Source organism: Sorex fumeus, unplaced genomic scaffold, assembly GCF_029834395.1.
Source record: "Sorex fumeus unplaced genomic scaffold, SorFum_2.1 ptg000051l, whole genome shotgun sequence".
Taxonomy (NCBI): Eukaryota; Metazoa; Chordata; class Mammalia; order Eulipotyphla; family Soricidae; genus Sorex; species Sorex fumeus.
In genome coordinates, this window is record NW_026606108.1 from 16,820,291 (window position 1) to 16,831,132 (window position 10,842).

A 10,842-nucleotide genomic window follows, 5' to 3' on the forward strand; every position below is an offset into this window, starting at 1 on the left:
TGGTACTGGGGGAAGTTGGTTGGTGTAACACCTAAGTACTGGGAGATGGGGGATCTGGGTGAAGGAGGCCCAGTCCCAATCTGAGCAGCCTCGGAGATCTCAGCTCCGGGTCCCACACACCTGGGTTTCTCTGCCAGTTCCTTCATGAGTGAGGCTCCTCCTAGCATGTGGAGAGTGTTCTTAAGCATGGCTGTGGCTGGTTCCATAGGTCTTCAGCTGCCCGAGCTCTGCTCAGGGCGGGGAGGGAAACTCAACCCGTCCCTCTCCAAGGGGCCCCAGTGAGGACAGCCAGGTGCGGGGGTAGGAGACTGTGGTTCATGGACCAAAAAAAAAAAAAAAAAGAAAAAAAGAAAGAAAAGAAAAATGATTTTTATAAAACTATTCATTTACAAAAAACAAAATAAAAATAGAAATGCAGTAGACAGCAGACACTCATTTTAGATGGTTCGCACCTGCTTTTTTTTTTTTTTAAATTTTTTTTTAAATTTTTTTTTTCTTTTTTATTAGTGAAACAACATGAGGTACAGTTGTAGATTTACAAATTTTGTGCTTGGATCTCGGTCATACCACGATCAAATACCCATCCCTCCACCAGTGCCCATTTTCCACCACCAGGATAATATCCCTCCCCCCCATCCTCCCATCCCCCCATCCCCCCCTGCCACTGTGGCAGGGCATTCCCCCCTGTTCTCTCTCTCCTCCTGGGCGCTGTGATCAGCCAAAGAGGCATTGAGTGGCGAACATGTTCAGTCCAGTCTACTTTCAACCTGCATCTCCCCTCCTGGGAGGATCCTCCAAACACCCTCCACTTGGCGTTCCCCTCTCCATCTGAATTGTCCTTTCCCCTAGAATACCCAGCTGGCCTCTAAGTTATGGAGTAATTCTCCTGGTGTTGTGGGTATTAATCTCATATTTTATTATTTTATATCCCCCAGATGAATGCTATCTTTCTATGTCTATCCCTCTCTTTCTGACTCATTTCGCTTAGCATGATACTTTCCATATTGTACCACTTGTATGTAAAGTTCGTGATTTCATCTCTTCTAAGAGCCACATAGTACTCCATTGTGTAGATGTACCAAAGTTTCTTTAACCAGTCATCTGTTCTTGGGCACTCAGGTCTCTTCCAGTTTCTGGCTACTGTAAAGAGTGCTGCAATGAACAAACAAGTGCAGATGTCCCTTCGGCTACACGTTTTTGCCTCTCTGGGATATATTCCCAGGAGTGGTATCGCTGGGTCAAATGGGAGCTCAATTTCTAATTTTTTGAGGAACGTCCATACTGTTTTCCAGAAGGGCTGAACCAGTGGACATTCCCACCAACAGTGAAGGAGTGTCCCTTTCTCGCCACATCCGCGCCAGCAACAGTTGCTTTTGTTCTTTTGAATGTGGGCCAGTCTCTGAGGTGTGAGATGATATCTCATTGTGGTTTTGATCTGCATCTCCCTGATGATTAATGATGTAGAGCATTTTCTCATGTGCTTTTTTGCCATTCGGATTTCTTCTTTGAGAAAGTTTCTGTTCATTTCATTGCCCCATTTTTTGATGGGGTTGGATGTTTTCTTCTTGTGGAGTTCTACCAGTATTTTGTATATCCTTGATATCAACCCCTTGTCAGATGTGTATTCGGCGAATATTCTTTCCCATTCTGTAGGCTGTCTTTGTATTTTGGTCACTGTTTCTTTGGAGGTACAGAAGCTTCTTAGTTTAAGATAGTCCCATTTATCTATCTCTGTTTTCACTTGCTCAGCCAGTGGCGTGTCATCTTTGAACATACCATTAGCCTCAATGTCATGGAGGGTTTTGCCAACTTTGTCTTCAATGTATCTTATGGTTTCTGGTCTGATGTTAAGGTCTTTAATCCATTTTGATCTTACCTTTGTACATGGTGTTAGGCAGAATTCTGAGCCCATTTTTTTGCATGTAGCCGTCCAGTGATGCCAGCACAATTTGTTAAAGAGGCTTTCCTTACTCCACTTCACATTTCTTGCACCTTTATTAGATGGTTCGCACCTGCTTTAACCACAAATTTCACAACAGCTCCTGAATTATAAGATTAATCATTGGCCCTCCAGTGATTATTTTCTTTTATAAGAACAAAGTTTGGAATCAGTTTTTAGCAGTATTTAACATCTCTATGTGTTTTTTTCCCATGGTTTTCAAATAGTACCATGACTTTGTCATTTCCTAGAAGTGAGCATGGAAAGGGAGGCAGAAACAAAGAAATGTTTTAGTGTGACCTAACATTATAGCACATATGCTTATGAGCCTTGGAGCCAGGATGTCGGGAACTAAATCCTGATGGTATCATTTACTAGCTCTGTAACAATATCATGTACCTGTTCTGTGGCCTCAGTTTCCTTATCTGTAAAATGAAACCAGAGTGACCCATCTGTTCTGGAGTTTTTCAGAGGATGGCATGAAACTATATCTGTTAATTGGAAAATGCGATGCAACATATCCAAATAGCAATTTTCTTGGGGTAGAAAATGAAGAGAGAACATAATATTAATGTCATTCCTGTAAAATCTTCTGATCAAAAAAGATAAAAGCTCTAGAATGATTGGATTAGAGTGAGTGGATGAGACTAGCAGAAGCTTATCTAGATGTTATTATCTTTGTTCTTTTGAACACTGGAGAAATCAAGCACTTTCCTTCAGCTATAATGAAGATTGTAGGATAGTAAATTGTTTGCCTTTAGGATGCTGAAAGGTATAACTGAATCTAGTTCATGGCAACTAACAATATAAAGAGTGACAACAGTTGTTATAAATTTACCTGTAAGTTTTGTCTTTTCAATTGTATTCATTAAGAGTTGTTTAGACGTTGTCGTTTCAATTAATGACTCTATTAGTGATTTAATGATTTAATCAAGAATTCAACCATCGTACAAGTCTAGTAACAGAACACAAACAAGAGCACATTTGTTTGGTTTCATAAGCAAGAGTTCTTTCCTGCAAGATCATAATGAGAAGTGTGAACATGAAGTGGAGAGAGGGATACCTGATTTTTATCATTGCTGAAATTTCTTCTCCTTCTTCTTTAAAATAACTAATCCCAAATATAAACTTTTCCTCAATTAAATTTCAAGGTCAGTTTAAAGAGATTATTATCTCTTTTTCAAATTATTGATAATGCTTATAGCAGGAAACAGTATCTGGGTTTCTGAATACCAACCAAGATTTATTGGCAGAGGTAGAGTATTGGTTTAAGATTGCCTTTGGTCAATATTGACATTGTGTGGCTCTGTCCCTTGACTCTTATCCCACAAATCTCTGTTTTAACTGCTTTTAAGCAAACAGCTATTAGAGAAGCTTGAATTCCTTGCTTTGAATCAGTCGAGGAGTCAAGTCCCACAGGGTCAGTGTGTGTCTAGCAGCATAAAGTCAGGTGTTTACCTGGGAATTGTGGAGAGGTGAGCTTCACTGCATATCTTGATCCCTGTCAAGCTTTATGTGCTAGATGGCCCACTTTTTCCTGTCACATTTCCACTGAGGCACACTGGTGCTGACTGGTCTTGGCCCTATGAACAAATCCAAAGGGGTGCAGCCAAGATAATTCAGGGTGAATAGCAGTTGGAGAGAAAGCAGGAGGGATATCCCAAGAAAGTGACTGCTTTGCTCATCATCTGGTCTATTTGCTGCCTTGACTAATGGCAGGGGATCATGTTGTATTTGGAGAAGGATTCACTATTTTACAGTTTTGTGTTAATAACTTTTTTTTTATTGTGTAATGCATTCTCATTGTGGAAAACATACACTGCAGTAGAACAAAAGCAAAACCCAAACTCACATCCTACTGTATCTATCTGTGTTTGTATGTGTATATATATATATTCATATATACAAATCAGATTTTTCTATAGCCTTAATGCGATTTGAACATTGAGGATATTTGATATTCTCTTAATGGATGTTCTATTTATATTTCCTTCCAGAAAATCTTGCCTCACTTTAGTTTTCCTCAGTTTCATACATACCGTGGATCTCTTCTATTTTATTTCCTCCTTGCCAAGCTGTGAGCTCTGAAAATCCCTGATCATGATGTTGGGTTTGTGATAATCATTGAACAAGTTATTTTTCTGTGTTTTTGGTTTTGTTTCCTTTTAACACAGCAAAAGTCTTAACATGAAATAAATTTTATTTTTATTTCTGAGTGAGGAAAACCCAGAGAAGAAAAATAGGAGAGTTGATTGAGAGAATACCCAGGGACTGGAATCATCATGCCTCTCCAATTATTGCCAAGATATTACTGCCTGCAGTTATGATAATGGTGTTGTAATTTTCAGAGCATTAATAAGCTGATGAGATGCTATGAGGCCTCAAGATAAAACCGCTGGTCTTTTTTTTATTGGAAATTATTTGATAAAAACACAGGGTGATCTATAATGTGTGAAATAATGTTTTTGTTTGGAGTCTTTGTGAAATAGTATGCTGTCATTTTTTTCCAATTAACAAAAATCACATGCTAACGTCGTATAATCAGAGCTAGAGATGATTGACAAACTTGTCGGGTGGACACATTTCCCCATCTTCTCTGGAGATTTAATGCATTTCAGCAACCATTGTATAGTCTTAGAATGTATTCTTTGCAAAGCCATCAGAGTCAATGAGCTAATATCAAAGTTTATATTAACAACTCAAAATAGTTCCAACCTTTAAATTGTTGACATGGAAACACATCTTTCTCCACCTTATCAGAACTCTGCACATGTGCCTGTGTGGGTTGGTCTCTGGATTAATCAGAAATACCCCCATTTGATCATGCCTTCAAGTTAGCAAATTTATGAAGAAACACATTGTTATTCATTTATTCTGTATATCCACAGAAAACAATCAGTCTAATGGTGCTGCCATGTTGACTGTTTTTCTGTCCTGTTTTATTAATCAAGTACAATCCTCACAAAGTCTAAATTCTGCCAATTCCAGCACCAGAGTAATTAATAGATATTTACTTTGGAGACAAGGGGAAATGTTTGCTTCTGTGTTAATGTTATATTAAATAGTTAGATACAGTTGGTGATTTTCTTACAGACTTAAGAAGATGAAAATAGGATGGAGAAAAATAAAAACGTTTCAAACAGATTCTTCAACCATGTTTGGAAAATCTGTGAAAAGATTTGGGCTAACCATGTAGTGTCAGGAACCAGCATGTCCTGAACATCTGTGGCTCATTTTGCTTTATTTGAACTGCTAAGGTCATTCATCTGGGTAAGAGTGAGTTTGTTCATCTGAGTGGGAGCATGGCTCTGATTGTTAGAATGAGGATTCCAGTGTCCCTGTGTCATTGTGCTCCTCATGTGGGTGGCTCTTCCAGGGTTCTGTTTTTGTGCAAAACCATTTGTGGGAAATGACCATACACATCTGTCTATTTAGAGGGTCCAGTCATATCTAGAAACCAATCAAGGCACATAGAACACCTTATTCAAAAGTATATGGACAGATCAGTAGATGAATGATAGCCTTACATATCTCAAAATTCATTTTGAAGCTCTTCTCTTTCAAGTTGCACTTCTGTAAATATTGAAATTTAAAATAACAGAGTCTTCTGCCTCCATGCCTGACTGTCCTCACCAGGGCCCCTTGGAGGAGGGCGGGTTGAGTTTCCCTCCCCACCCTGATCAGAGGCCCGGTAGCTGAAGACCTCTGGAACCAGCCACAGCCAAGCTTAAGACCACTCTCCACACATTCGGACATCTTATTATCTAGTTTTTACTCTGGAGAACCTGGCAGGCTACCGAAAGTATCCTGCCCGCTCAGCAGAGTCTGGCAAACTCCCCGCGGCGTATTTGATGTGCCAAAACCCAGTAACAATGATGGGTCTCATTCTCCTGACCCTGAAAGAGCCTCGATTGTGGCACTTTCTAAAACCTCAGGGTTAGGACGAAGGAGACGTGGTGCCTGCTCGAGGCAATCGATGAACAACAGGATGCAGTGATACAGTGAAAATAGCATAAAGAAATTTTTTTCTTTTGTTTGGGGGCCACACATGGTATTGCTCAGAGCTTTCTCCTGTCTCTGTACTCAGGGATCACTCCTGGCAATACTTGGGAACCTGAGATCGAATCCAGGTCAGCCTTGTGCAAGGCAAGCACCCTACCCATTGTACTATAACTCGGGTTACAGAGAAGATTCTTGATATAAAACCTGGGAAATAATCTAATTAATATATACTTCCCTAACCTTTGTAGACTTTTCAGAGATTTTGAATCTGAGACTGTGATTCTACTCTAAGAATCTCCTCTGTTTTAGAATAGAATATAACTTCCCTTTCTTTGAATTTGTAAAACTTCAAGGGATAAGAAGGATAATGACATAGACAGTCCAAGTTGATGAACAAAAGGAAAGAGGATGACTGGATTTGCACATGGCCTCATGTTGGGATGTGGGTCCAAAATAAGTACTTAAAGTCTTGGACTAAAGTGCATTATCCATTATGTGATACATTTCTTTCTTGGGGCTTTCAACCTATATTAATAAAGAAGCTCCCTTCTCTGTATTTTGTTTGCATGTAGTTTCACAGTCATTCATTCATTGACATTCACTCATCCTTCCATCTGTTCGCTCATTCATTCAGCCAACACATTTGTTTCATGCTTGCTATTGGAATGCAACAATTCTTGATTTTGAGATGCTACAGGCAACATCTATATGGTCAAGAGAGTATTGAATTCCTGTGTCACCTCTAACTCTATTACCTGGTCTTAGAAAATGAGGTTCATGAATCCTCAGTGCCCCACAAAGGGCTGGTCCTACCAAAGTTCTGTGTTGATTGGGATTCCCTTGGATAACTGGAAGATTCAGATACTTTTTCTTTCATTTACAGCATACAAAGTCTATTTATTTAGGTTCTTGCTAGCAGTAATAAGACAATCAATGTTATAGTAGCTGGCACAGATCACACTTCCCCGTCACATTCCATCAACTCCTGCACACATCCCCTGAGCCAATTGCTAATCCAGAATTCATTCCTCATAAGCTCTTCTGTGTGGGCCCAGAGAGTCAAATAGAGCCATGTGCTCCCCTTAGCACTTTAGCAACTAGAACAAATCTGAGTTGTTATTGTCAACTCTGATAATAGCTCATAGATTTTAATTAATTAAATCAAGAATAAATTCCCCATATAATTATCTGAACTCCAGTGGCATTTATTAAATTTGGGAAGGGGGTGGAACAATAACAAAAACCCCGTTTCAGGCACCTTATATCATGGATCTTCATAGTAAATGTCCCTACCGGCCTGTTCTGGTAGTAAATCTTATTTTTGTCACAAAAATTGCTGTTTGTCAATTAAAAGATGGCTATATAATTTCATTTTATGGAGGAAAATGTAAGAAGGGACAGCATGCATATAGTAAAGTGAAAAGTTGTTTTGTATTTCATGCTAGGTTCAGACTGTTCTTGTGACGATTACTGGTTAGTACTACTGATGGATATTTCAATGGTATTTAATAGATGTATGATGCTGTGGATAGTGCATCTTCTTTCCCTGGGCAGGAATCATTCAGGATCCTATTTTCTTAGCTATGTCACCTCTGTTTCATAGCTGTGCAATTTCAACTTTCTTCCTGAATGACTTTAGTTATAAGCCAGAGGGGAATAGTCAGAACAGTTAGTCTGACTGGTCCAAACAAAAAAAAATTGGGGGGAAAATGAATCAATATGAAGGAAAGAGAGATATTTTCAGTGATTCCAGTATTCCTGGTGAATATTCCCACATATTCAGACAGTAGAAGAAACTTACATTAAGAGCCTCTGTCAGGTGATTTGAGGTCAGTCCTTGATGGACTTTGTCTCCTAGTTTCCCTGCCCAGAGGCCAGAGGTTGAACGAAACAGACAGTGCAGCATCTGAAGCAGACATCCAGTCCTTACCAAAGGTACTTCTTCATTGCTAAAACTTAATGATCAACTGAAAAGTCAGGCATCAGGACTAAGTCAAATGTCTTCAGAGCAACTTGGGTGTCTAAGGATGGTACCAAGAGGCAAGCAACCTCTGTTCAGTTAGAGTGGGGTATTCTTGATACCTAGATTTAAGGTTGCTCAATTTGATTGGGGGGGGCACAAAAATTCCTATTTCCCTATTTCCCCCTTTGATTTCTTTGATTTGTTTTGTTTTTGAGCTATACCTAGTGGTTCTCTGGGTTTTCCCCCTGGATTTACTTGAGGGTTTACTCCTGGCATTGCACAGGGGACCGTGTGCAGATCCAGAGATTGAATAAGGGTTAGCCACATTCAGTCAATGTCTTAACCCCTGTACAATCTCCCTGGCCCTGAAAAATTCTGTTTTTTTCCCAGTGGATTTCTCAGTTAACCATAATTTTTAAAAAGATGATTGGAACTCACATAAAAGACATATGTAATCACTTGTTGGAAACTTTGTTTTAGAATTGAGATATGTATATAATGTCACTGTCTTGTATTTGTCTTCTGAGAACATATACTTGATAGAAATGAGTAATAAAGCCTTGTAGATTATCTGCAGGACAAAACTCCTCTTTCTCTTGGTGAAGGGGAAAACTTGACCCTTGTACAATAATTCAAATGCTCTTTCTTTTCCCTAGGATATCTGTCAAGGAGGCAGTCTTCTTAAGATCCAAGGATACATTAGATTACAAAAATGCAGCTTAACAAGAAGTTCTTTTAATCTCTGAGAATTTGGGAATTCAAGAGTTCTGCAGTGACTCTAAGAACTTCCAGACCCAGAACTAGACAGATAACATAGATTAGGGCAGGTGACATAGAGTACTGCCCCAGAAAATGTGATCGTTCAGTGCCTGCTTACTACAATGATGGAATCTTCCCACACCATCCATTCCCCATCACCTTCATAGCTCATAGAAGCTATGAAGCTATATGCACCCATCTGATCTGTTTCTCATTGAGAAGGGAAAGTGTCTTATCTCTCTATTCCAAGTAAGTAAATTGAGGCTCACAGAAGTGGAAATGCTGAAAAATTTATATGGCTTACCTGTGTTGACTTGAGGGATCATGGTCCCTAATTCAGGAGATTTTGTCAGATTATCCAGCCTTTCTGAACAGGACCCCATGCATGGGTTCAACTTCCATGTTACTTAAGCTCTCACTCAGTCATGCAAAGAAAAATTTTGCTGACACAACCCCAGGGAGCCCTGGCTTGTTGAGCATTAGGAGGCCTCCTACTCATTTTACCATTTGTGGGCAATTGTTTCCAGACATACCCACTGACAGAGTATAAGATTTAAACACAAGATTATTAATTAACAGCAAAGTCAACCAAATGACACAATTAAAACTCTATGATAGTGGAATATACTAATATAAGTCTCACTAATATAGACATTGATAGTAACATATCTTCTTTTAGGATAAATCAGAAATTATTTTCAACTTTTAGTGAAGGGAGAAGTGGGGTGAGCAGGGGGGCATGCTTGGTTTTGTGGCACCTGCTAAGTCCAATAACAAGCAAAAGTAAATCTCAAGTTAGGAACCAAGTGAAATGAATGATCCAAGAAAGGGTACTATATCTGTCAAAGTGAGGGGTAGGAAACAAAGAACAAGTTTGGAAAAGTACTAAGGAAATGTACAAATATTAAGTTTTTAAAAATAAGGACTACTTTAGATATGCTTTAGATAGATTCTGTGCCACGCTGTTTTCACTCAGGGTGCCCCAGAGTGGGGTGGGTGAGAGCCCTCCCCGCACCAAGGGACCCAGCCCGGGCAGCTGATCTCCACTACCCAAATGCTGCCATGCTCCAGGCTGCTTTCCAGACCGCTGGGCCGCTTCATAGCTGTGTCATAGGACACTTCCTACCCATTTTTCATAATTACCATACCATATTTGATGAGGTTCAGACATTAGGCAATACACACACACACACACACACACACACACACACACACACACACACACATAGCCTGGCAAGCTACCGAGAGTATACCGCCTGCACGGGCAGAGCCTGGCAAGCTACCCATGGCGTATTCAATATGCCAAAAACAGTAATGATAGGTCTCATTTCCCTGACCCTGAAAGAGCCTCCAGTAGTTGGGAAAGGCAAGTAAGGCGAGGCTGCTAAAATTTCAGGGCTGGGAAGAATAGAGACATTACTGGTACCCACTCGAGTAAATCAAGAAACAACAGGATGACAGTGACAGTGACAGTGACTTTAGACAACATTAATTAGGAGGCAATCCCAGTATTAACATATCAGTATGTCATCTTGGCAAAAATAAATGACAATCTCCTCTATTAAAGAAATTACTTCTGTTTTTGGTGGTGGAGTGTGGGCACTGGTGAAGGTATAGGTGTTTCATTGTATGACCGAGACTTAAACCCAAAAGCTTTGTAACTGCTCTCACGGTGATTCAAAAAATAAAATTATAAAAAATGGGGAAAAAAAAGTAAGGTGGAGTTCATGCCCAATTCAATCAGCTAAGCTAGTGGCTGAATAAATAGCAGTACTCCTGCATTAAAAAAACAAAGAAATTGCTTCTACATCTTTTAAGTTTTGTCAGGGTTGAAAGGCCATTGCAAAATCTATTTCTTCTCATGGATTCCAAATTGATGAGCATCATAGATCACAGGGGGATCTCTTGTGGATATAGATTCTGATGAGTGAATTCCAAGGTTCTTTCTTTCTTATTTTTTAGTGAAGCAAAATAGAATTATTATTATTATTATTTTATTATTTTTTTTTTTTTGCTTTTTCAGTCACACCTGGCAGTGCACAGGGGTTACTCCTGGCTTAACACTCAGGAATTACTCCTAGACGTATTCTGGGGATCATATGGGATGCTGGGTCGGCCATGTACAAGGCAAATGCCCTAACCTGCTATACTATTGCTCCAGTCCCCAAAATACTATTTA